Below are 23088 nucleotides of genomic sequence, written 5' to 3' on the forward strand. Positions count from 1 at the left end.
TGTTGGTACAATGGGCGCCAAAAAATTGTCTACATATAAAGACATATTTTCATACAGGCTGCCGCAGCTGGAAATGATTGGACGCCCTGGTGGTTTGTTCAGTGTCTTATGAACTTTAGGAAGAAAGTATATTGTGGGTATTATTGGATCCTCCATCATCATAAAAGTTTTCTCATCTTCCGTTAACAGACCTTTGTTTTGCCATTCATTTAGCTTATCGTTCATTTCAAGAATTAGGTAATTAATGGGATTCTTCTCCAGACACTGGTAATTCTTTTATATATATATATATATATTCACTGAAAAAAACATAGGTTTCAGGGGCGTTTTAGTGAGCTGGACATTTCACACGTACAAAACCATATAAATTCCACTATTATAGTTAGTTTAGCTAACTATAACTCGCGCCCTCGCAATGCACGGCTCATGACGTCACATATTACATTATTCATTGCATGGTCAGTGACATCACTGATGACATTTCAAATTACATTACTGATGACATCACTGATGACATCATCTAGTGACTGTGTGTATCTGTAAACTTTAAATTTGTTTTTTTATATATATGCCAAACTGTATTGAAGAATGAGTGGTTTTATAAGTGTCTGGATGGGGGATTTAGCAGGTGTGTGCCTGATTGTATAAGTGAGTGATTAAAGGTGTCTTTGTGTATGCATAGGTTAGTGACTAAACTGTGTGAATGTCTGTATCAGTCTGTCTGTTGTTGTGTAAGCTGCGTCATGGATTGGTCAGTAGCTACATGAGTTTTTATATCGGTTATTGATTGTTTGCCTGAGTATTTGTATGGAAGACTGAGTGTGTGTGTGGGTGGGTTTGAGGTGTGTGACTCTTTGCATAGATGTGTGAGTGGTTCATTCACTGGGTGTATGGGTTCAAGAGTGCATGTGGAAACAGCTGTATGCATGGTTGAGTGTGTATATGGGTGTGTTGGTGAGTGAATGGATGTCTCAGTGGTACATGTGTGAGTAACTACATATGTAAAAGGCAGTATATGTGAGTGATGGTGCTTAATAAGTGATTGTATGGGTGAATGAGTGGATGTGTGTGTAGACCTAGGAATCAGTAAGTACGTATGTAGTAACTGGTATTGGTATCTCGATGGTTTTGAAAATGGTAGTCTGTATTTTACAGTGGGTGTATCAAAGGTTATAATAGACTGTGAGGAGGTGCATCAGATTTTCACGTGGATGATATCATCAGTGATGTAATTTGAGATGTCATCAGTGATGTCACTGACAAGGCCATGAATGATGTAATATGTGACGTCATGAGCAGTGCATTTCAGGGGCGCGAGTTATAGTTAGCTGAACTAACTATAATGGTGGAATTTCTATGGTTTTGTACGTGTGAAATGTCAATCTAACTATAATGCCCCTGAAACCTCTGTTTTTTTCAGTAAATTTCAAAGTTTTTTAAAATGCTAATTTCTAACTATAACGTACCTGAATCCTATGGTTTTTTCAGTGAATTTCAATGGTTTTTTAAATGCTCATTTCTAACTACAATGTCCCTGAAACCTATATTGTTTTTTTAAGTACATTTTAAAAAGAAGTGCATACTTTTTGTAGTATAAAACTAACTGTAACAGTAGTCTGTTATAAGTTATAATTTAACAATGTTTGAAACGTAATTAGCAGTAATTATACGTATAAGTGTGGAAAACGTGTGACGAAGCAGCTATGATACCTGACTAACAGCGTTCACAGCTCGATTCCCGTATCCAGCGGCACGTTAGCCCACCACTATGTCACTGTGGGCAACACCTTGCTTAATCTTTCCAACGCCCCCGAGCGCCAGCACACTTTTCCAGGGGTAGCTGTACACTGTTACAAATGCTTGCATTTTTTTTATTTTAAAACCATAGTGATTAGAAATATTAGCACGTTTTTTTTTCTTCTATTTTGAAAGATATATTTTTTATGTCTTCTATTTAGAATTACGGCAATTAATAGATGTATTTTGTCATGAGAATGGAAATGATATTTCTTTTTAAGCTCTCCAACGTATGTACATATTAAGGACCTTATACGTGTTAGAATGGAAATCGAACCTTTACCGCTTCACATTTTGCAACTTTTCCCAACACGTGCACGTATCAACTGTAAAACGTGACATCGAAATGGGCGGAGCCGCATCTTCCTTCCATAGACTATTCAATAACCAAAAAGTATATAAACCACACCCATTGATTGATTAGTTTCATTTTTGCGAGTTATTTACGTGTGTCCTTCAGTGATGCAGGTGCTCTTTTTGCGGCCACAAAACATAATCCAGAGTTGTAAGTTGTTTGATTATGGCATCGCAGATATTTATAATACGTCGCTATTTGTCAATATTTAAACACTTGTATTTAGAAAATAGTGTTATTGATTGTTTTTTCCATTTATATGTAACGTCAGCAGCTTGTTTTCAGAAAACCTACAGAATACAGCAACATTGTTTCTTTTCTGGCTCCTTTGAGCTCATATAGTGTGACTTTGTATATTATAATATTGACACTGAACTTGGCGTCAGAGGTGTTGGTGACTCGTCGGCACGAAGACTAAAGATTTATATCTAACGTCAGCAGCTTCTGTGTCTTCCTCTGTTTCCCCCTTTGGGATCATATACTGTGAAAATGTATATTATAATATTCACAGTCATTATGATCTCAGAGGAGTTTATGACCCGTCGAAGCAAGGACTAAAGATTTATATGTAACGTCATCAGCCTCGTGGTTTCAGTCTGTTTCCCCCTTGGGATCGTAGAGTGTGAGTATGTATATTATAATAACCACATATTATGATCTTAGAGGAGTTTATGAGCCGTCGGTGTGAAGACTAAAGATTTATATGTAACATCAGCACCTCTGGTTCAAACTCTGTTTCCCCCATGGGATCATCTACTGTGAAAATGTTTATTATATTAACAGTCATTGTGACCTCAGAGGAGTTTATGACCCCTCGGCGCGAAGATAAAGGATTTCGAAGTCCCAGAGAAAAGAAGCTCTGAACATATTCATCGCTGAAAAGTATTTTGTTATTGATCTTCTTTTGTATTCATGAGTTTATGCTCCTTTTCCTTTTTGTGTGACATCAGTGACACTCTGTATATTGTAATAGAGTGTCATATTTCCACACAACAGGAAGTGGAGATTTGTCGTCGCCAGGAGTAACCCATCTGAAATACAGCTTACTAAGCTTTATAACTTACTTGCTTAGATATTTTCACTGTGAGAATATTTTTTGAAAATACAGTTTAAAAAAAGTTAGTTTGCATACTTTTTTTGTGAATATCTTTGATAAACCCTTCATTTATTTTTGGTATTTCTATTTTTCTCTGTTGCGGTTCCTATTCACCTTCTCCGAATAGAATATATAAGACCAGTAGTATATACTATTATACTACTATCCTATATGTTCTTAAAGGAGTATGTGATTTGTTAGCGGAGCAGTGAGCGACCTCTAAGCACTACGACAGAACTTTCCCGAATTCTACAGAATAGACATTTTTTTAAATGCTAAAGCGTACATTTGTATGGAATATAAAGTCATTTGTGTTTAACTGTTTTTACTTGTTATTGTTCGACCTGAGATGATGTAGTGTCAGAGTGTTTCTTGCAGCACTTCTTTTCTACTTTATTGAAAAGTAACTCATGCCCTCTTATATTATCAAGAATATGGGGCAACACTTTTACAAACTATAGCAGAAAAAAAAGGGAGGGTGTGGCCACGCTTAAGGGATATTTTCTGAATTGCGTTTTTATTTGTCACCCCTTTGATATATACAGCTTCAGTTTCCATAAAAAGTATATTTGTAATTGCTTAATAAAAACTGTTTCAAACCTAGACTAAAATGTTTGCTGCGCAACCACAGCTCCCCGTCAGAAAAGTAAACACCACATTATAAGTAAATAGTGCTCCTGAGAAGTATCCCACCTGCAAACTCAATAAAAAGAAGACCACAACACACTCTGTTATTTTGCCGCCGTGATTTGTACACCCCACACCAATTATATAAATTGGCCTTAAAATATATGAGTTAATAGTGTTCCTACCATCCCCGCTACTACTTTGTTTTCCCGTACTCCATTGAAGTACGTCACAAAATGGTTCACAACAGTGAACCGTTCCCAGCCAATAATGAGCAAACTTGTACTCGGAACACTGTAGCCAATAAAATGTCCATGGTGTTCCGCAGAGGGGGAGGGAAGCACTGCCAACAATTCTACTTTCAATGGTTTACAGCCAGCGAACATTAAGCTTGGAAAGGTCCTGCTTGGAACACGTTACCCATTCAGATGTCCCTGATGCTCCGGGGAGGAATAGGGAATGGCTGGCAACACTTCAACTTTCAATGGTTTGCAGGCAATGAACATTAAGCTTGGGAAGGTCCAGCTTGGAACACATCAGCCAATCAGATGTCCCTGCTGCCCGCGGAAGGGGAGGAAATGGCTGGCAACACTTCTACTTTCAATGGTTTGCAGGCAATAAACATTAAGCTTAGGAAGGTCCTGCTTGGAACACGTCAGCCAATCAGATGTCCCTGCTACTCTGCGGACAGGGGGAAATTGCTGGCAACACTTCTACTTTCAGTGATTCACAGCCAATGAACATTGAACTCGTTGTTGGAACACCTCAGCCAATTAAACGTTAGTTTTTTTCCGGGCACAGGAACAGAATGTAGGAAGGTGGGATCTGACTACATGGTTGCCTCCACTTTATTCCTGGTGTTTTGATGGTTTTTGACTTAGTTTGGCTAGGAACCTGCTATTGAGGTCCCCAGCCTATCTGCTTTCTCTGATAAATTGATTCCATGTACTTTAGGAACACTCCAGATTGGATTCTGGAGTACCCTTGTTAGTCCCTAGTATATGGCATATTATGTACCCAGGGCATAGGTACCCCAGAGACCTACCAGGGGCTGAAGCATGTATTATACCACCCCTGGAAAGCCCTCCAAAATGACCACAGGTCTGCTACTGCAGCCTGGGTAAGGTGGTGCATGCACCCCTTACTGAGGTATAGGTTCACTATACCTTACCTATCACTGCACATAGTAACCTATCGGTCACCCCTTTGGCAGGCCTTATCAATCATGATTGCAGGGTGCTTGGTTATTTGTGAGAGGGTGCCCAGGCATGAGCTGAGCCCTCTGCAGCCTTCGGAATCTCTTCTCCGGGGTTGTCAGTGGTGCAGCCTGACCATATACTCTTAAGTGCATTATATCTTAAACGGTTAATGCTAACTTTGGACTGGCTGCACGGAAACATGTCATGTTTGGTGTCAAACACCTTGGCATCATATCTCCACATCAATTCCTGATGTGAGAATATGATCCCACCCTTCTAGAGGGCGAGACATGGCAGTACTGGTATACCTGGTAGAAACTTAACTGAGCCCTGACATCACAAAATGGATGCTGCAGCCACAGACACGGGTCTGGCCTCCTGCTGCTGACCGAAATTCTGGCAGGGGAAGCCTGGACAATAGATTTCCTGTCACAGGGAGGTGTAACGACCTCCCAGACAGGATGATGTGTATTGGGGCTGGGTGGGAGCACTCTCAGAGTGCTTTGAAGTCCTGCACTGGGGGCACATTTGGTGTCCCTGTGCATAGTCCAGCTCAAACCGGTCCAGGGGTTTCCAGACCCTGCTCTGGTGTGAAACTGGACAAAGGAAATGGGTGTAGCCACCCCTCTTTCCAAACCCTCCCATAGGTGGGTCCCCTGAGTTAGCCAACCCCTTCGTTAGGTATAAGTAAGGAACCCCTGGCAACAGGACTTTAGATATCCCTGGATGAAACTCTGAAGCTGAACCCTGGAACTTCAATGCTCTACTAAAGACTAGAGGACTGAAGAAATCTCCCTTGGGGTCAAGGAGTGACTCCCCTGCTTGGCAGGCACCAATGAAGCATTTTGCTGGCCTGCATTTCCGAAGCCCCTGCCTGACTCTGATGTATTTGCAGCCCAGGAAGAGGATTTCCAGACATCCCAGAAGCCGACCGAGTCCCCAGCAAAGCTGAGACCCGCAGCCCTCGTGAGTAGCGTGGAACCGGAACTCCTGGTCACCGTGCACATTTGCAAGTGCATTGACTTCTCGACGTCTCCTGAAGTCGTACTTGGGGTTACTTGTAGCCTCCACCTCGAGCACCATCTGCACTGAAGATTGTGGGCCTATACTCCACGAGTGTTACGTGAGCTTGCTTCTTGCATTTCAGCTCGAGGCTCCTTCGCGATCCCTGGTCCATCGACTGGTTGGTCACTGAGAAGGTAACTTTGATTTTCCTTGGGCTTCCCTGGTTGTTCCAGATGTTTCCTGACTCCCCACCGTGTGGTGAGTCCCTCAGACCTTGCTGGTCTGCACCTAGGCATCTTTCTCCTTTCTGCGTGGGATGCTGTTGCCAAGGCTTGTTGTGTCCAATCCGGGCACCGATGCTACAGCACTCAACATCCTTTGTGGGACAGCTCAAATCCAGCTCCTGGTTGTCCTCGACACCTCCTGGTCCTCGTGGCTGAAGAGTCAAGCTTCACCTTCCTCACGTGAAATCACCCGACTTCGGTAGGCATTCGCCTATCGTTCTCCTGGTCACTGGCAAGTGACCCAGACTTTGTCCCCTCTGCTTTCAGGTTCTTCTCGACTTCGATCCAGGCTTGGATCTCTTCGAACACATCGCATCTTCCCGGCAGCAGCACTTCTTTGCCAGCTCCCTTTTTTTTAATTGTTCTTTATTGTTTTAAAACGGACACAACCCCAACCCACCCCCACCCCCTTCTCAGACAAAATAATTCTTTATGATAATATTTACACACAAAAAAAAGGAATATACATACAAACATATATTAAGTACTTAATTCAGTATCTTTAAGATTTTAACCATTGTGTTAGAGGATCCCATATCTCTAATCCTTTTGCCCTCTTATTTTTCCCTTTTCTCCTATATATAGCTAATTCCAGGCTATGTGTCGCTAGCATGCGATAGCGCCATTGTTGAAATACTGGCGGTGTTGGATCTAACCATGCCGAGGCTATACATAATCTTAGAGTTGACATTGAGACAAATATTAATCCTTTTATTTCACTCGGTCGATTATTATCATCGATACCCAGCAAAATTTCCCCCACAGAGATTTCAATTTTGATATCAAGAATTTCTGATAAAAAATCAGAAATATCTTTGATCAGGCCCTGTAGGGTGTGACATGTAGCGAATATATGTACAACATCTGCTTTGTAGAGATTGCACCTAGGGCATCTTGTCCCCTTTCCGGTCCCCCATTTTGATATTCTACTAGGTGTATAATATAACAAAAAAAATGTTTTGTAATATTGAGCTTGTAGTCTGGTGGACATTAATAATGTTTGAGAAAATTCGAATGATTTAATCACTGTGGTGGCCGACATGTCTAAGATTTCCTGCCATTTTATATAATATTTATCCAAATCATCCGGACACAGGCCCAGGAGGTGATTATATATTTCTCCTATTTTAGTCCATTTTCCTTGATTTACAAAATCTATACATTGAATCTTTTGAAATTTCGATCTGCCACCACCTTTCCTTAATATAAAATCCCTGATTTGAAGATATTTGAAAAAATCTCTATAACTGATCATATATTCTTTTCTAATTTCTTCGAAGGATTTTATACCTGTAGATGTAGAGAAACAGCCCAGGTGTGTAATCCCTGCTTCTATCCACTTTTTCATATATATATATCTTTGAATAGTTCTGGTAGGTTGTTGTTATCTGATAGTAAAGTATAATATGAAAACCTTCCGATCCCCAATATTTTACGAATATTACTCCATGCTTTGAGTATTCCTAGAAGAGTTTTAAATCGAACTTTTTTATAGTAGCTGTCGTATAAGTGTAGCCAGAAATACCCCCTAGTGCTATCCCCTAGTATTAATTCTTGCGGTGTTGGGATTCCGGTAGTTGGTCTATTTCCTTGGGTGATAGATAATAGCTCTCTACAATATGTCATTATAGCTGACCAATAGTATAGTTTAATATTAGGCAGAGAAAGTCCTCCCCTATCTTTAGGTAGTGATAAAAATTTAGATGTTCTACGTGATCTCTTGTATCCCCAGATAAATAGCGAGAACATACTTTCAATGCATTTAAACCACTGTGGTTGAAAATCAAGACAGATGGTTCTGAATAAATATAGAAATTTAGGCAAATAAATCATTTTAATCATGTTGCACCTACCTATAATGGATAGATGAAGATTATTTAATCTTCTTAAATCTTTATCTGTTCGTTGTATTAATGGGTCAAGATTAATTTGAATGAGGTTGTCTAATTTCGCAGTAATATTAACCCCTAGATATATGGCACTATCCACTACACGGTTGTCGTTTATTTTAAGTTTATCATTAAGTACTATCTGTGTTTTGTTTTGGTTCAGTTTGTATCCCGAGATCTTGCCAAACATTTCAGCCTCCCTTTCTATGGCCTGAATAGAAGCTGTAGGATTTGTTGTTACCACCGCTATGTCGTCTGCATAGGCAAGTGTTTTAGTTTCTATATTTCTTATCTTGATTGGGTTGATTAAAATATTATTTTCGAGTCTGTTAATAAACGGATCGATGAATAGTGCAAATAGTAAAGGGGAGCATGGGCACCCCTGTCTTGTCCCTCTAGTTATACTAAATTTTTCAGAGGCGGATCCATTTACCATGACTACCCCCTGAGGTTTAATATACATCATTTGAATTGCCTTGATAAAGGTTGCCCCGAGTCCGGCTCTTGACAAGACTGACCAGAGGTAGGTCCAGGAGACCCTATCAAACGCCTTCTCAGCGTCCAGCAGTATAAGCGCCATAGGGTCTCCTGATACCTCAGCCATGTCAAACAAGGTAATTACTCTTTGTATGTGATCCACGGTGGATCTTCCGGGAATAAACCCATGCTGATGGGGGGACACAATCTTACTAATGATCGGAGCTAGGCGACTAGCTAGTAATTTTGAGTATATTTTAGAGTCGCCATTAATCAGGGTGATAGGGCGATACGATCCGAGCTCTTGGGCCTCCTTATTTTTTTTCAAAAAGACAACAATTTTTGCGTTAGACCATGACTCAGGGGGCCGTTCACCTTGAAAGACATGGATAAATAGATCAGTTAAAATTCTCTTTAGGGGTGCACTAAAGGTGACATAAAATTCTGTAGGGATTCCATCAATTCCAGCTGCCTTTCCATTAGTCAAGTTATTCATAGTTAGTAGTATTTCATCCCACGTTGGTAGATAATTAAGACTATCTAAATCTTCTTGTTCTATCTTGGCAATGGGGAGTTGATCTAGGTATTCATCGATCTTATCTTGTAGTTTACCCTCTTCTTTATATAACTCTTGATAGTATATTTGAAATGCATTTTTTATCTTATTTATATTCGTTGTGAGTCCTTCTCTGGGATCGTTTATTTCTTTTATTAGATTTGCAGAATTTTTTTGTCTGGCTTGTACCGCTAGTTGATGCCCTACTTGTTCACTTAATTCATATACTAATTCTTTATTTAGCGTTGCTTTGGTTATTGCTTTCTCGGTATAAATATCTATGATAGCATTTTTAGCTATTGCCTCTTGTCTTATTTGGTTTTCAATATCTTCTCCTATTTGTGCTGCCATTGTTAAATTTTTCTCGGCGTTTACTAGGATATTATGGAGCTTCTCCATATGTTCTTTTGCCCTCCTGTTGTTATTAAATGAAAACCGACTGGTTTCCCCCCTAATTCCAGCCTTCATGGCATCCCACACCACCTCAATCGTGGTACTACCAAGGTTGTCCTCCAAAAATTCGGGTATCCATCTGTTCATATGTTGACAAAACTCTTTATTCACCAGCAGTGCTCTTTCGAATGTCCATTTTTGTATCTCCCTACCCATTTTTCCTTTCTCTAAATTAAGAATTAGGGGGTTATGGTCTGACAGGACTCTTGGTAATTTGTTTATTAAGCAATTATCTATCAGAGAACCGGACATCAGCATATAATCTAATCTGGAGTGTTTTAGATGGGGATTAGAAAAAAAAGTAAAGCCAGGATCATCTGGATGTTTAATTTGCCAACAGTCTATTAGACCGTGTGTTTGACACATCTCTTTGAAGGCCTTATATACTTTTGGTTTCCTACCCTTATAGGTATATCTGGGGTCCATTGACCAGTTGCATGGAAGGTTCAGATTAAAATCGCCACAAATGATTATTGGCAATTGCCATTGTACCAATTCGTTAGAAACGGTTTCCAAGACACTTGGATCGTCACTAGTGTTACCGTAGATAGTACATAGAGTTATTTTATTACCATTCTCCTGTGTACATTCTGTAATTGCCCAGCATCCTTGATTATCAGCTATTGATTTAGAAAACTGTATCTCACCCCCTTTATATAGAATTGCCACTCCTCGTGTTTTTGATCCTTGCATTGAGGCTGTAATTAATTTATATCCCAGTGTATTTAGGAGGTGTTGTTGTGAGCCTTCGATATGTGTCTCTTGAAGACAAATAATATTGGCCCCGGTTGCTTGTAATCCTATCGCCACCCTCTGTCTTTTACTTTGGTCGTTAAGACCGCATATATTCATAGAAAGAATTTTTAGCCTAGCCATATATACATGATTTTCTCTTTTCCCTTTTTAATAATTTTGTCTGGTACAGTATTTAGTTGTGTATTCTGATGCAAATGTATAGGAGTGTATAGTTCCTCTTTAGGCCTTTGTATTACTTCCCTTTTTAAGGTTAACTTCCCATTTTGTCTGAGATTGCTCTCCTCCCCCCAGAACCCCCCCCCCACCCACCTCTCCCCCACCACCCAAGGTGGCAATCTGGTTCCGGAGGAACCAGTATGATGACGTCTGTGCAAATGCGTGCCCGCATCTCATTCCCCCCCTTGCTCCCCTTCTACCCAACTAAATCTGTACAAATATGTATATTATAGATCGTTTTCTCAGCCCTCTAATTCTTTTGAGCTATATCTTCAAGTTTAAGTGTCAGCTTTACATATATATGATTACACGTTGATAGAATGTCGCTATATACAATCTACAAGGTCCATTCTAAGATTGTTACTCATAGCTCTGTACTTTTCAGTCACTGATCATCATCCTTTGGTTGGGCCTTTATGGTTACACGTGTGGATATCTTTTAATTCGTTTAAATATGATTGAGCCTGAATTTCCGAGCTAAATGTGCGTGTGGTGCCATTGATAATAATCTTTGCCAGCTCCCATTGAAATCGACGACGTGACCCGACACCATTTGACACCTATGCACCCGGCTTCCCTGGGTGATGTAACATGAGTACTCCGGTGCTCCCGTGGGTGTTGACTCTAGAGCTTCCTAAGTCCCAAACGGTTTGGTCCAGACTCATTTCCAAGTGTCCCTAATCTTTAAAAATGTAACCGCGACTTTCACCAAGTTATGGTCGCTATCGATTGTAGATACGACCTCCATATCGATTAAATGTCTCCAAAGTTTCCGATTTAACAGGATATAATCGATACGTGAGGAGAAACCCACCCTATTATATGTATGGGCTCCCAAGGGATCAGAAAGTGATCTTCCATTAGTGGCCCTGAGACCATACTCCAGTGATAGAGAATTTAATTGGATGGCTAGCTGAGTCCACTTTTTTATTGGAGGTAGACTCAGCAGGGGGAATCCTTGCTTTGCATCGTCCACCTCCGTGCCCAACATATCCTCAGTGGCAAGGGGTTCAAATGTACAATTAAAATCGCCCGCCACTAGGATGTCAGATTCGGGGTGACAATGAAAAAGTTCTGCTTCCAGGCAACTAATTATTGGAGATTGTGCACCACCTCTTGTGCCACGCACATAGATGTTAAAAATGTCAAGAGTCCTCCCTTCTTTATTATCCTTAAGGGTCAATTTTAAGAGGTCTGGACAATTGCACTCTGTTGTTTGAATCGTGCAATCAAGTGTAATACTAATCCAGATGAGCAGGCCACCAGAGGGCCGTCCCTTTCCTGATACTGGTGACACTGCAGGGATAAAGTAGGAGGTAAAGCCAACTTTATAGAGGGGAATCATGCTCCAAGTCTCTTGGAAGATGCATATAGTATAATTGTCGATAAGCTTGTTCCAGTCGGGCAATCCTAGATTCTTTGAAAGTCCAGCTATATGCCAAGAAATAAGTTTGAGGTTTGGCATACTTTCACTAGGGCGCCCTAGTTCGGCAATACTTGAAACCGCATGCATGGAATGAGGCTTACTACTAGAAGTCTGGTGCAGTTGGATAACCGGTGGTGCCCCCTGGTTTACAAAGGAAGGCCAATTAGTAGTCACATTAGGATTGTTAGTCACAGTGGCACGCTCCTGGACCATACTAAACCCGGAAGGGCTTTGCTCAACTGAGGGTAGTCAGTCGTTTTCGTCCAATTGTGATCCCCTCAATAAATTGGAGTTTAGAGCTGTAGTTCTCATGTTACTGCTTGTAGCGAGTGGGGTAGGTCTAAATTGGATTTCAGATGGGTCAGGAGCATAGGTCCTATATTCTAAAGCTAGTAAATCCTCGGCCAACTGGGGCGAGGTCAAAACAATTTCTAATGTATCCAGTCGGAGATTATGAGAAGAGTGCCTTGTGACCTTGGCAATATCTTCTCTTATCAACGACCGGCACCCTCGGACATAACGAATTCAGTGAGTAACTTTATTATTGAGAGAATCCTGGGATTTGTAACCCAGATATTTGGAAACGTTGACCATGTACACTGTCTGGCTCTTGCACATGGAAGCAGAGCCAAGAGGGTGCGAGCCAAATGAGATTGGAGTCGGCGATAGGGGTCTAGCTCTTGGGGTTGCACAGTGGATGTAACTAGTGTTCTGTGCAGTACCGACTTGCCTTCTCGCTTTGGGCGGCATGGGTGTCGCAATTTGCCCTACCACTAAATGGGGGGGGACAATGGGTACTGGGCTAGTGTGTGCCAAAGTAGTTTTAGCTAAAGAGATAGCATTATTTTGTGGTAGCACGGGTTGGGGGGATCAACTCGGGGTGTATGAGCTGTGTGTTGCAAAGATAATGTCCTGACTGTAGCCGTTAGATCTAAGACTAGAGATTTAAGGTCTTTCACCTGGGCTACAAGTAGGTTTACAATTGCCAGCAAGTTTCGATTGCTTGTATTGGGATCAGTTTCGTGATTTGTTTGGGGGGAGGGTGTACCTCCAGGGGGACCTGGACAGCAAGATCACCAGTTGAGGATGATGATTCCTCAGCCAGAGATGCAAAACGGTTAGTACAGGCTATAGCAGGAGGCTCTAGGTGGTTCCATTCCGTCCGTGTCAAAGAGATAAATGATCGGGCGGAATGGTAGACGGCCCTGAGCTGAGTGGACCAGAAGTTTTGGAACTGCTTCCAGCTGCTGGGTCCATGCTTGGCACTTTGCAGAACATCTTAGGTATACGAATTGGTGGAGGTTGTTTGTTGACTTCTGTGTTTGGGGGGAGGTCTACCGCTAGGATCCCCTCACATTCATCAACTAGTGATTCAATTCGATCCATAAGGTGGTCACTAGGCATTTTCTTGCATTTCTTAGCTTTCTTTGATTTCCTCACCCCCTGAGCAATGTTTGCAGCAGTCGACCCCCCCTCCCCCTGTGCCCTCCATAACTTTCCTCTTACCCATTATAGAACCGGGCAAAGGGATACTTGGCAGTAATAAGGACAGTACCTTTATCGGCAGAACGATGACAGCACAGTCAGGTCAGGACAGTCAATGACGTACAAACAAACAAAATATCAGTGAGGTGGCCCTGCCCTGGCTCTTCCTGGCTAAGACGGGCAAGGACGGGCCCACCCTTGGCCCGGGCTTCGCCGGGGCACGGCCCGCGCGCGTCCCGCACCGCGGAAAAGTTTGGCGCGTTTTCAGCGCGAGCCCCCAGTAGCCACTCCCCCCAGCAGCAAGGCAGGCTGGGGTTTGAAGTCCCCCACAGCGTTCTCCGGTATACGGTGGCAGGTTAGGCGCTTCCCGCGCCGCGGAAAAGTTTGGCGCGTTTTCAGCGCGAGCCCCCAGTAGCCACTCCCTCCAGCAGCAAGGCAGGCTGGGGCTTGGAGTCCCCCACAGCGTTCTCCGGTATCCGGTGGCAGGTTAGGCGCGTCTATTGCCTCTTTCTGTGCTTCTCTTACCTCTTTCTGCACCTTTCTTTTCACTTTCTGCACCTCTCTTGCCTCATACTGTACCTCTCTTGCCTCTTTCTGCACCTCTGTTCCTTCTTTCTGCACTACTTTAGCTTCTTTCTGCACTTCTCTTGCCTCTGTCTGTACCTTTCTTGCCTCTTTCTGCACCTTTCTTGCCTCTTTCTGTACCTTTCTTACCACTTTCTGCACTTTTTCTGCCCCCCACTTGCCTTTTTCTGCTGCTCAGTGGGTTCTTTCTGCACTTCTCTTGCTTCTTTCTGCACTTCTCCTGCTTCTTTTTGCATCCCTCTTACTGCACCCGTCTTCCCTCTTTCTTCACCTCTCTTGCCTCTTTCTGTACCTCTGTTCCTTCCTTATACAATCTGCTTCCTTCTTTCTGCACCTTTTGTGTTTCTTTCTGCACCCTCTTGCCTTTTTCCGCAGCCCTCTTCTCTCTTTCTGCACTTTTATTGCTTCTTTCTGCACTTCTATTGCTTCTTTCTGTACCTCTCTTGCTTCTTTCTGCACCCCTCTTGCCTCTCTCTGCACCCCTCTTCCCTCTTTCTACACTTGTCGTGTCTCTTTCTGCACTTCTGTTGCTTCTGTCTATACTCAAATGAAAAGTGCAAGCTGTCAAGTTTAAAGGTCGACGTGCTCTTGTGACAGAGGTATATGACTACTTGTACATGTATTCACACATGTGTTAGGCATATGAAGATGGTAGCTTAAAAAGAGGGTACCTTCTCCTATAGGTGGTCAAATCTTCTCAATTCTGCTCTGTCATTCGGTTGCACAGGCAGACATGTCTTATGTATGCAGGTCACCAGCGCTCCCATAACAAGCCCCTCCCTAATAATTGAAGATATTTTAACTGGATCACCCCAGAGGCTATGTATGCCACTCTGAGGCAGCACCCTATCCGTAAAGCATCTATCTGGAGGCAGACGTGCTTAGCCTCGAGAACTGGCTTCACCACCGTCCCTTGGAGTTGGCTCCCCACACAATGCGTGCGGCCAAGTCTGCCCGTGCCTCTGCCCCCTGGTTTAGAGAAGCTCTTAGGAAGAGCAAAAGTGCCTGTAAACGCTTGGAGAGAGTGTGTAGGATGAATTGTAATCCCTGGGACAAAGCTCGCTATAAACAGGCCCTGAAAGCCCACTACAATAAAATCTGTGAGGAAAATAAACCGATTTTTTACACCTCCCCTAGTATGGTGAAAAGGCCATTTATACCCACGAAGGAGTGGACCAATCATCTGGCGGAGTACTTTCACGAGAAAATCAGAATCATTCAAAACTCCTTTGAGACCATACCTCGGCCAAACAAAGCAGTCACAGTACCAGCAGCTGTGGCAAATTGGGAGTCAGGCGCCGGTCTTACCCAATTTCCCCTGGTCTCCTTGGAGAAGACACTGGGGATATTGAAAGTGCTTACGTCTGGTTCCCCTACAGACCCCCTGACCAGCTAAAGCTGTTTCCTCTATAGCTGGGATCATTAATCCAGCACTTAATCAGATCCTGAACTCTTCTCTGCAAACAGGGTAGGTCCCAGATAGATGGAAAGATGCTAAAATCCTCCCTCTACTTAAGAAGCCTGCCGCCGATCCTGTGGGGGCTTCAAACTATAGGCCAATCTCTCTATTGCTCTTCTTCTACAAAGTTTTGGAAAAATGTGTAAATTCTATTGTCACAAAATATGTGGAGGCCAATCATATATTACACCCTAGTAATTCGGGCTTCAGAGCTAACTTTAGCACCAAACCTGCCCTACTGAAGGTCTCAAAAGCCATTAAGGAGACTCTGGACAAAGGGGGAATAGCAGTGTTGATCCTGCTGGACCTTCCTGCGGCCTTTGACACCGTGCCCCATGGCTCTTACAGAGACTCATTGAGTGCCGCATTCAAGTGGTTTTCATCCTTCCTTAGTGACCGTCAACATATCTTAAGTCCGTCACTCTTTAATGTGTATGTGCCCTGGGCACCCCCCAACTTCTTTCTGACCCTGGGCTCTGCCTAACCAGGCCCAGGGCCAGTGCCAAGCTGAAAGGAACACATTAGAATACAGTTAAAACACCTAACATACACTAGGGTACACTATGGTATGGTGGGGTACCCCTGTAATTGGCATGACCTACCCAATAAGCCCCTAGTATATAATAGGGCAGGGGATTGAAACTACCTAGGAGTCCCAGTACCCTAGGACATTGCAGTTTAGAGGCCAGCAGCTTTTTCTGTACTTGCATGTGTGCACTGTTGAAGCCTGGGGCCAGTTTAAAAACAGCCCTGGGTGCCAGGACTGCTTTTAAAAAGTAAATTGTGCCCAAACTCGACATTGGTGATAGGGGCACATTAACATGGATAACCTACAATGTTTTGGCATATTAGGGACTCCAGGGTCTCCCCTAGGTATTCCAGGGGTGAGGGGGTCAGATATGCATAAGGTACACCCTTATAAAATGAGTTTTTATATGCCTGGGTAAAGTGAAATATCAGATTTCACTCCCCACATTGTGGTAAAGTGCTGCTCAAATTCGACTTTGATGCTAGGAGCACTGTGGAAAGAGGATCTGCAAAATTTCTGCAGATTCAGAGCCCCTAAAGTCTCCCCTAGTTGCACAGGGGGTGGGGGTCCTGTAGAAATTAGGGAAATACTTATAAAATATGTTTTTATAAACCCTGGTGCTAGAAAACTGGTGCAAGTCATTTTTTCCCATTGCAAATCCCAGGACCTATAGGTAGACATTGCAGGAAGTTATTAAATAATAACTCCTGATAGGAAGGAGATAGAGCTACCGTTCAAAGACTTCTCAAAATGGTATTGCTAAATCCAACAATATCATATTGTTGAATTTCTCCTAAAGTGTACTTACAAGAAGTTATTAGACTTTCTTGTTTGTAAGTCCAAATTCAGCCTTCCAGTGGTGTACCCTGATTGGTCAGAGTTAAGTGGATTAGTCAGGCTGCTTTGAAGAGGTGATAAAGAGCCCCTGGGGTTACCAGCTCTGCTGGGAGGGCGGTGTGCTGTTCCATAGGAATGCCAGGCCAGGGGATAGAGTCGTAAACCATGCTCTTCAAAGGCAGAGGGGAGGCCTGGGTGTCAGATACACCTTTACACTTTTGACCCAGAGTTAGGGCTAGGCTTAAGGAAGGTATGTGCAGATGGTAGTGGGAGAGTCCAGGGAAATAAGCCATCCCTAGGGGTGTGTTTAGCCAGGTTTTTACTCTCTGCTGGAAAAACAGCCATTATGGATTTGGAAGATTTGATGCACTCTGGGACAAAATAATGCGACACTCTACAGGATGTGGTCAACGCATTGAGGAGTTACCCTGCTCCCATTGGTCAGGAGTGACCTGCTGCTTGACCCAGAGAATTTTGCATAAGTATCTGAGAGTGGCAGAGCCCTCAAGATCTGCTGCTTATAACTTACTGAAGCAAGAAGTGCCATGCTGAGAAGTTTTGCTGTGCAAAGATTTCTAAGGCCTGACCTCTGAAATCTGCACTATCCTAAACTACATCCCTGTAGATTATTTTGCTGAGAAAGGAACTAAAGAGTGGACTCCCTGAAAGCTACAGGTTAAAGGAGCTCAACTGGAACATCGCTAACTAAATCTACACCTTGGAGAACCATCAGTGGATTTGTAATGGTTTTGTACCAGTGGATTGTGGGAACTGATGTCCTCAACTTTCAAGGACCATCTTGGAGCTTCCAGACCCTTGGAGTAAGTTTGAGACACTTTGGGACCCCTTGAGGAACTTCAGAAAGAAGTTCAAGAAGTTTGGAGAACTTTGGAGCAACTTTGAAAAAAAGCTCCATAGAGGGACCGACTCATCCTGGCCAGCCAGGCTGCTTGCCTTTAACCGCGAGCCGGCCAAGCCATACAGGTTCGTCCCACTAAAAGGTCCATCGCATCAACTTCCATAGATTGCCCTGGACTAGAGAAAATCTGAAGCCAGGGAACCCTCACCAGATCCGGCTACATAATGAGTATCGAGAGACCCCGCGAGAAAACGTTCCAGAAAAGTTTATAAGTCCGCTCGTAGAAAAGGTGACCGGGCGCAACCGTAAGAGCCAAGCCGCCTGCCTTCCATCGCATTTTGGCCTGGATTCCTGGGTTGTCCCACTGAAGCAATCTTGAAATATTTTCTAAGTCCGCTCCAGGGAAGTTGACCGGGACCTCATCACAAGTTAAGCCGGCGAACCCTCACCGGATCTGCACTGGCTGGGAGCTTCGAGGGGCCTCGCGAGAAAAAGCTCCAGAAGTTCAGAAGTGTGAAGATAGAAACTGAGACCGGAACTGCCGGGAGCTGTAGCCACTCAGGGCTCCATCGTGCCCGGCCTGAAACTTTGACTTTGACCCGGTCTATCGCGAGCAGGTATCACAATATGGTGCTATAATCTTCTAAGTGCTATATTTTATTAAAACTTTAGAAATTCATATCTCCGGTTCCCTACATTGGATTTTTGTCGTTTTGGTGTATTTTTAAAGATAAAAATATTTCCTATTATTATAAATTGGTGTTGGATTTTTTATTAAGTGTTGTGTCTTAATTATTTACTGAAATGGTGTTTTTAAATGCTTTACACACCTGTCTTTCAGGTTAAACCTGTCTGTTCGAAGCCACGTTACCAGGGGTTGAGCATAGGAATAATTTTCTAAGACCTATGCTTAGTCCTATCATATGTTAGTGGTCTTATTGCCAGGGGCAGACCTACATTTGCCCCTACCAATAACCCACTTTCCAACATTTGGTGCTCAGCGGTGAGGATGAGGACTTGTGTTTAAAAAGTTCACCTTTCAGTGAATGATTTAAGATAATAAAAATACTCTAAATTGCCCTAGAACAAAACTTTTGAGTTTGATTTTTGGAATTTGGACTAAACTGTTTTTAATCCATTGTTTTGATTTTTCCAAATTGTTGTAAGTCTGTTGTGCCTAGTTTTTTGTGACCCCAAACTAGGGAACCATGGACCTGGACCTGGCTAAACTGTCCCAGTTTAAAATGGCTGATCTTAGGGAACAGTGTAGACTTAGGGGGCTGCATGTAGGATTAGGGGGCTGCATGCTGGCAAGAAGATGAGGAAGGCACAATTGCTTTAGTCTCTAAAGGCATGGGCCAGGACAGCTGAGGAGAACCCAGGGGGGTGAGAGGATGTTCCCCCCAACCTCACCCAAGAGAGGGGTGAGGATGAGAACTCTTCTATTGTGACTAGTGTTAGCCAGGTGAACCAAGGTGGTGGTGCGAGTGGGGAAGGGTCCCTTTCTCAGGTGCCACTACTGTCCCTTGCAGAGAGACAGCTTCAGGCTCAATTAGAGTTGATTGCCTTGGAGAAGGAGAAATTGGAATTTGCTAGGAGAAAATGGGAGAGGGAGAAGAAGAGGAATGGTGTCAGCAAAAGTGAAGAAGATGTTGAGATGTCCAGGGGTGGTAGATTTGAACCTAAACTTCCCAAGGGCATAGTGCCCAAGTACACTGAGGGGAGTGATATTGACAGGTGGCTAGCTGCTTTTCACAGGGCCCTTAAAATTAGTAGGGTCCACTCTAGGTATTGGGGTGCACTCCTGTGGGAGTTGATTCCAATAGCTGGGAGGGATAGGCTCCTGACCCTGAAGGGAGAGGATGCAGAATCATACCAGCAGATGAAGGCATGCTTAGTCAAGAGATTTGGTCTGACTCCGGAACAGTACAGGGTGAAGTTTAGAGGCACCCAGAAATTGAGTTCAAAGTCTTGGGTAGACATTGTGGACATTTCAGTGAAGGCACTGGAAGGCTGGATTGTTGGTAACAAAGTTGACACATATGAGAGATTGTATAATTTGTTGTTGAAGGAACATATTTTGACTCATTGTGCAGAAGAGAAGTTATGCCAGTATCTAGTGGACTCCAAGCTGACAGACCCCTGAGAGTTGGGGGAATCAGCTGATGAGTGGATGAGAGCCCAGGTTTCCATTCAGCACCACTGGGGTGACCAGAAGAAAGGAGGACAGGTCCATTCCCTAGGTAAAGCCCAGGGAAATGAAGGTCAAAAACCTAAGGAGTCCTCCAAAGACCCACAAAAACCTGCACAAGGAGTGGGGGCCCGAGCCAACCCAATTTCAAAGGGAGGGGGTTTCAGGGGAAGTAAGGTAGGTTTTTTGATCCCTCAAAAGTGGGTAAGTGCTTTGACTGTAACTAGCCAGGGCATAAGCAGGGAGATGCTGTCTGCACCAAGAAGCTCCCTCAAAAGGGGCCATCCACAGGGACTACCAGTGTAAGTATACGGGTGGAGAGTGGTGCCCCAGAGAGGGGTAGTCAGGTGGTGGAAGCAACCTTAGTGTCCCTGGGTGGGGTGAATATTGCAACCCTTGCTGCCTTACCTCCAAACATGAACAAGTACAGACAGAGGCCTAAAGTGAATGGGACTGAGGTTGAGGCTATCGGAGACACTGGGGCTAGTGTACCTATTGTCCTGGATGAACTGGTGCCTCCAGAGAGGTTGTTACCTGGTAAGTTTCACCAGGTGACATATGCAGACAGCACTACCAAACTCCATCCTATGGCTGTGGTGGATTTGGAATGGAAGGTGTGACAGGCCCTATGAAGGTAGCTGTGTCAAAGGTGCTCTCAGTCCAGTGTTTACTGGGCAGTGATCTTGAAGCCTCTCAGTGGTCAGAGGTGGAGAGATTACTCCATATGAAAATATTGGAGCTCTCTGAGTGGGTATGTGCTGTGACTAGGTCACAGTTTAGCCAGAAGGGAGGGGCTGGACACTTGGACCCTGGAACAAAGGGCCAAGCATCCAAGGACAAGGGTACTGGGCCTGGTGAGCCAGCCCAGGTGCAGGAAGAATCTAGCCCTGATAGGGAGGATCTGGCCTTTGAGGGAGGGACTCCATCCCTGCCAGAGCTGTCAGATATGGCAGAACAGACAGGAGCAGGTGGACCCTCCAGAGAGGAGTTCAGTCAGGGACAGCTTGACTGTCCCACCCTTGAGAGCTTGAGGCAGATTGCTTCTAAGCAGGAAGAGGGGGATGACAGTGGGTTTCACAAACTCTACTGGGAAGATGGACTGCTTTATACTGAGGCCAGAAACCTCATGGAGGGGGCCACCAGGAGGTTGGTGGTGCCCCAGAAGTACTGAGAGTTCATTCTGACTTTGGGTCATGATATGCCCCTGGCAGGACATTTGGTACAGACAACGACATGGAACCAGTTGGTGAACCATTTCTACTGGCCCAATATGTCTGAAAAGGTAAAGGAGTTTTGCAGCTCCTGTGTCACGTGTCAGGCCAGTGGCAAGGCAGGGGGCAAGACAAAGGCTCCCCTCATACCCTGGGGTTCCTTTTGAAAGGGTGGGGATGGACATTGTTGGTCCCCTGGACCCACCTACTGCATCAGGGAATAGGTATATCTTATTGGTAGTTGACCATGCCACTAGATACCCTGAAGCCATACCTCTTAGAACCATTGATGCTTCTGCGGTGGCTAGAGCACCAGAGTGGGTTTTCCAAACGAGGTGGTGTCAGATAGGGGCACAAACTTCCTGTCCATCTATCTGACTGCTATGTGGGATGAGTGTGGTGTCAACTAAAATTTCACCACCCCCTATCACCCACAAGCAAATGGTCTTGTTGAGAGATTCAACAAAAGCCTGAAGGGCATGACAAATGGGTTGTCAGAGAAACTCAGGAGGAGATGGGATGTTCTCCTCCCATGCTTACTGTGTGCCTACAGGGAGGTGCCACAGAACAGGGTTGGTTTCAGTCCCTTTGAGTTGTTATTTGGACACCCTGTGAGGGGGCCATTGAGCCTGCTAAGTGAGTATTTAGAGAAGCCTCTTAAAGAAGCTAAGGACAATGTGCTTGATTATGTGCTAGGCCTGAGATCTAGAATGGCAGAGTACATGTACAAGGCAAACAGGAAACTGGAAGCCAGCCAGGAGCTCATGAAGCACTGGTATGATCAAAAGGCTACTATGCCTGAGTATACTCCAGGACAATTGGTGTGGGTGTTGAAGCCTGTGGCTCACAGGGCCCTCCATGACAAGTGGAGTGGGCCCTATCTAATCTTAGAAAATAAGGGTTAGGTTACCTATTTAGTTGACCTTGGCACCGTTAGGAACCCTCATAGGGTCCTGCATGTGAATAGATTGAAACCCCACCATGCCTGGGCAGACATGACCATGTTACTGGTCACTGATGAGGGGGTGGAGGAGGAAACTGAGCCTGTGCCTGACCTCCTCTCCACTAATGTGCAAGATGGGTCAGTGGAGGGGGTTATACTCTCTCCCAAATTGACAGACCAGCAGCACAGAGACTGTAAGCAAACGCTGGTGCAGTTTGCTGGCCTGTTCTCTTTGACCCCAGGCATCACTGAGTGGTGTGTGCACCACATTGACACTGGTGACAGCCTACCTGTCAAAAATAAACTGTACAGGTTGTCTGACCATGTCAGAGCCAGCATTAAAGCTGAGGTTGCTAAGATGCTGGAACTGGGTGTAATTGAACCGTCGGAGAGTCCATGGGCCAGTCCAGTGGTGCTGGTACCTAAACCTAATCACCAGGGGGGACCCAAGGAGTTAAGGTTCTGTGTGGACGACACAGGATTGAATGCAGTCACAAAGACTGACGCTCACCCTATACCTAGAGCTGATGAGCTCATTGATAGGATAGGGGCTGCTAAGTACCTGAGTACTTTTGATTTAACATCAGGTTACTGGTAGATTGCCCTCACTGATGGAGCAAAGGAGAGGTCAGCATTCTCCACACCAGAGGGACATTATCAGTTCAAGGTAATGCCCTGTGGCTTAAAGAATGCACCTGCCACCTTCCAAAGGTTGGTGAACAGGGTCTTGTCTGGGTTGGAACAGTTCAGTGCAGCTTACCCGGATGACATAGCTGTATACAGTTCTACCTGGGGGGATCACTTAAGCCACCAAAGGGAAGTGTTTCAGGCCATGCAGCAGGCAGGCCTGACT

Source organism: Triturus cristatus, chromosome 10, assembly GCF_964204655.1.
Source record: "Triturus cristatus chromosome 10, aTriCri1.1, whole genome shotgun sequence".
In the NCBI taxonomy this organism is placed as follows: Eukaryota; Metazoa; Chordata; class Amphibia; order Caudata; family Salamandridae; genus Triturus; species Triturus cristatus.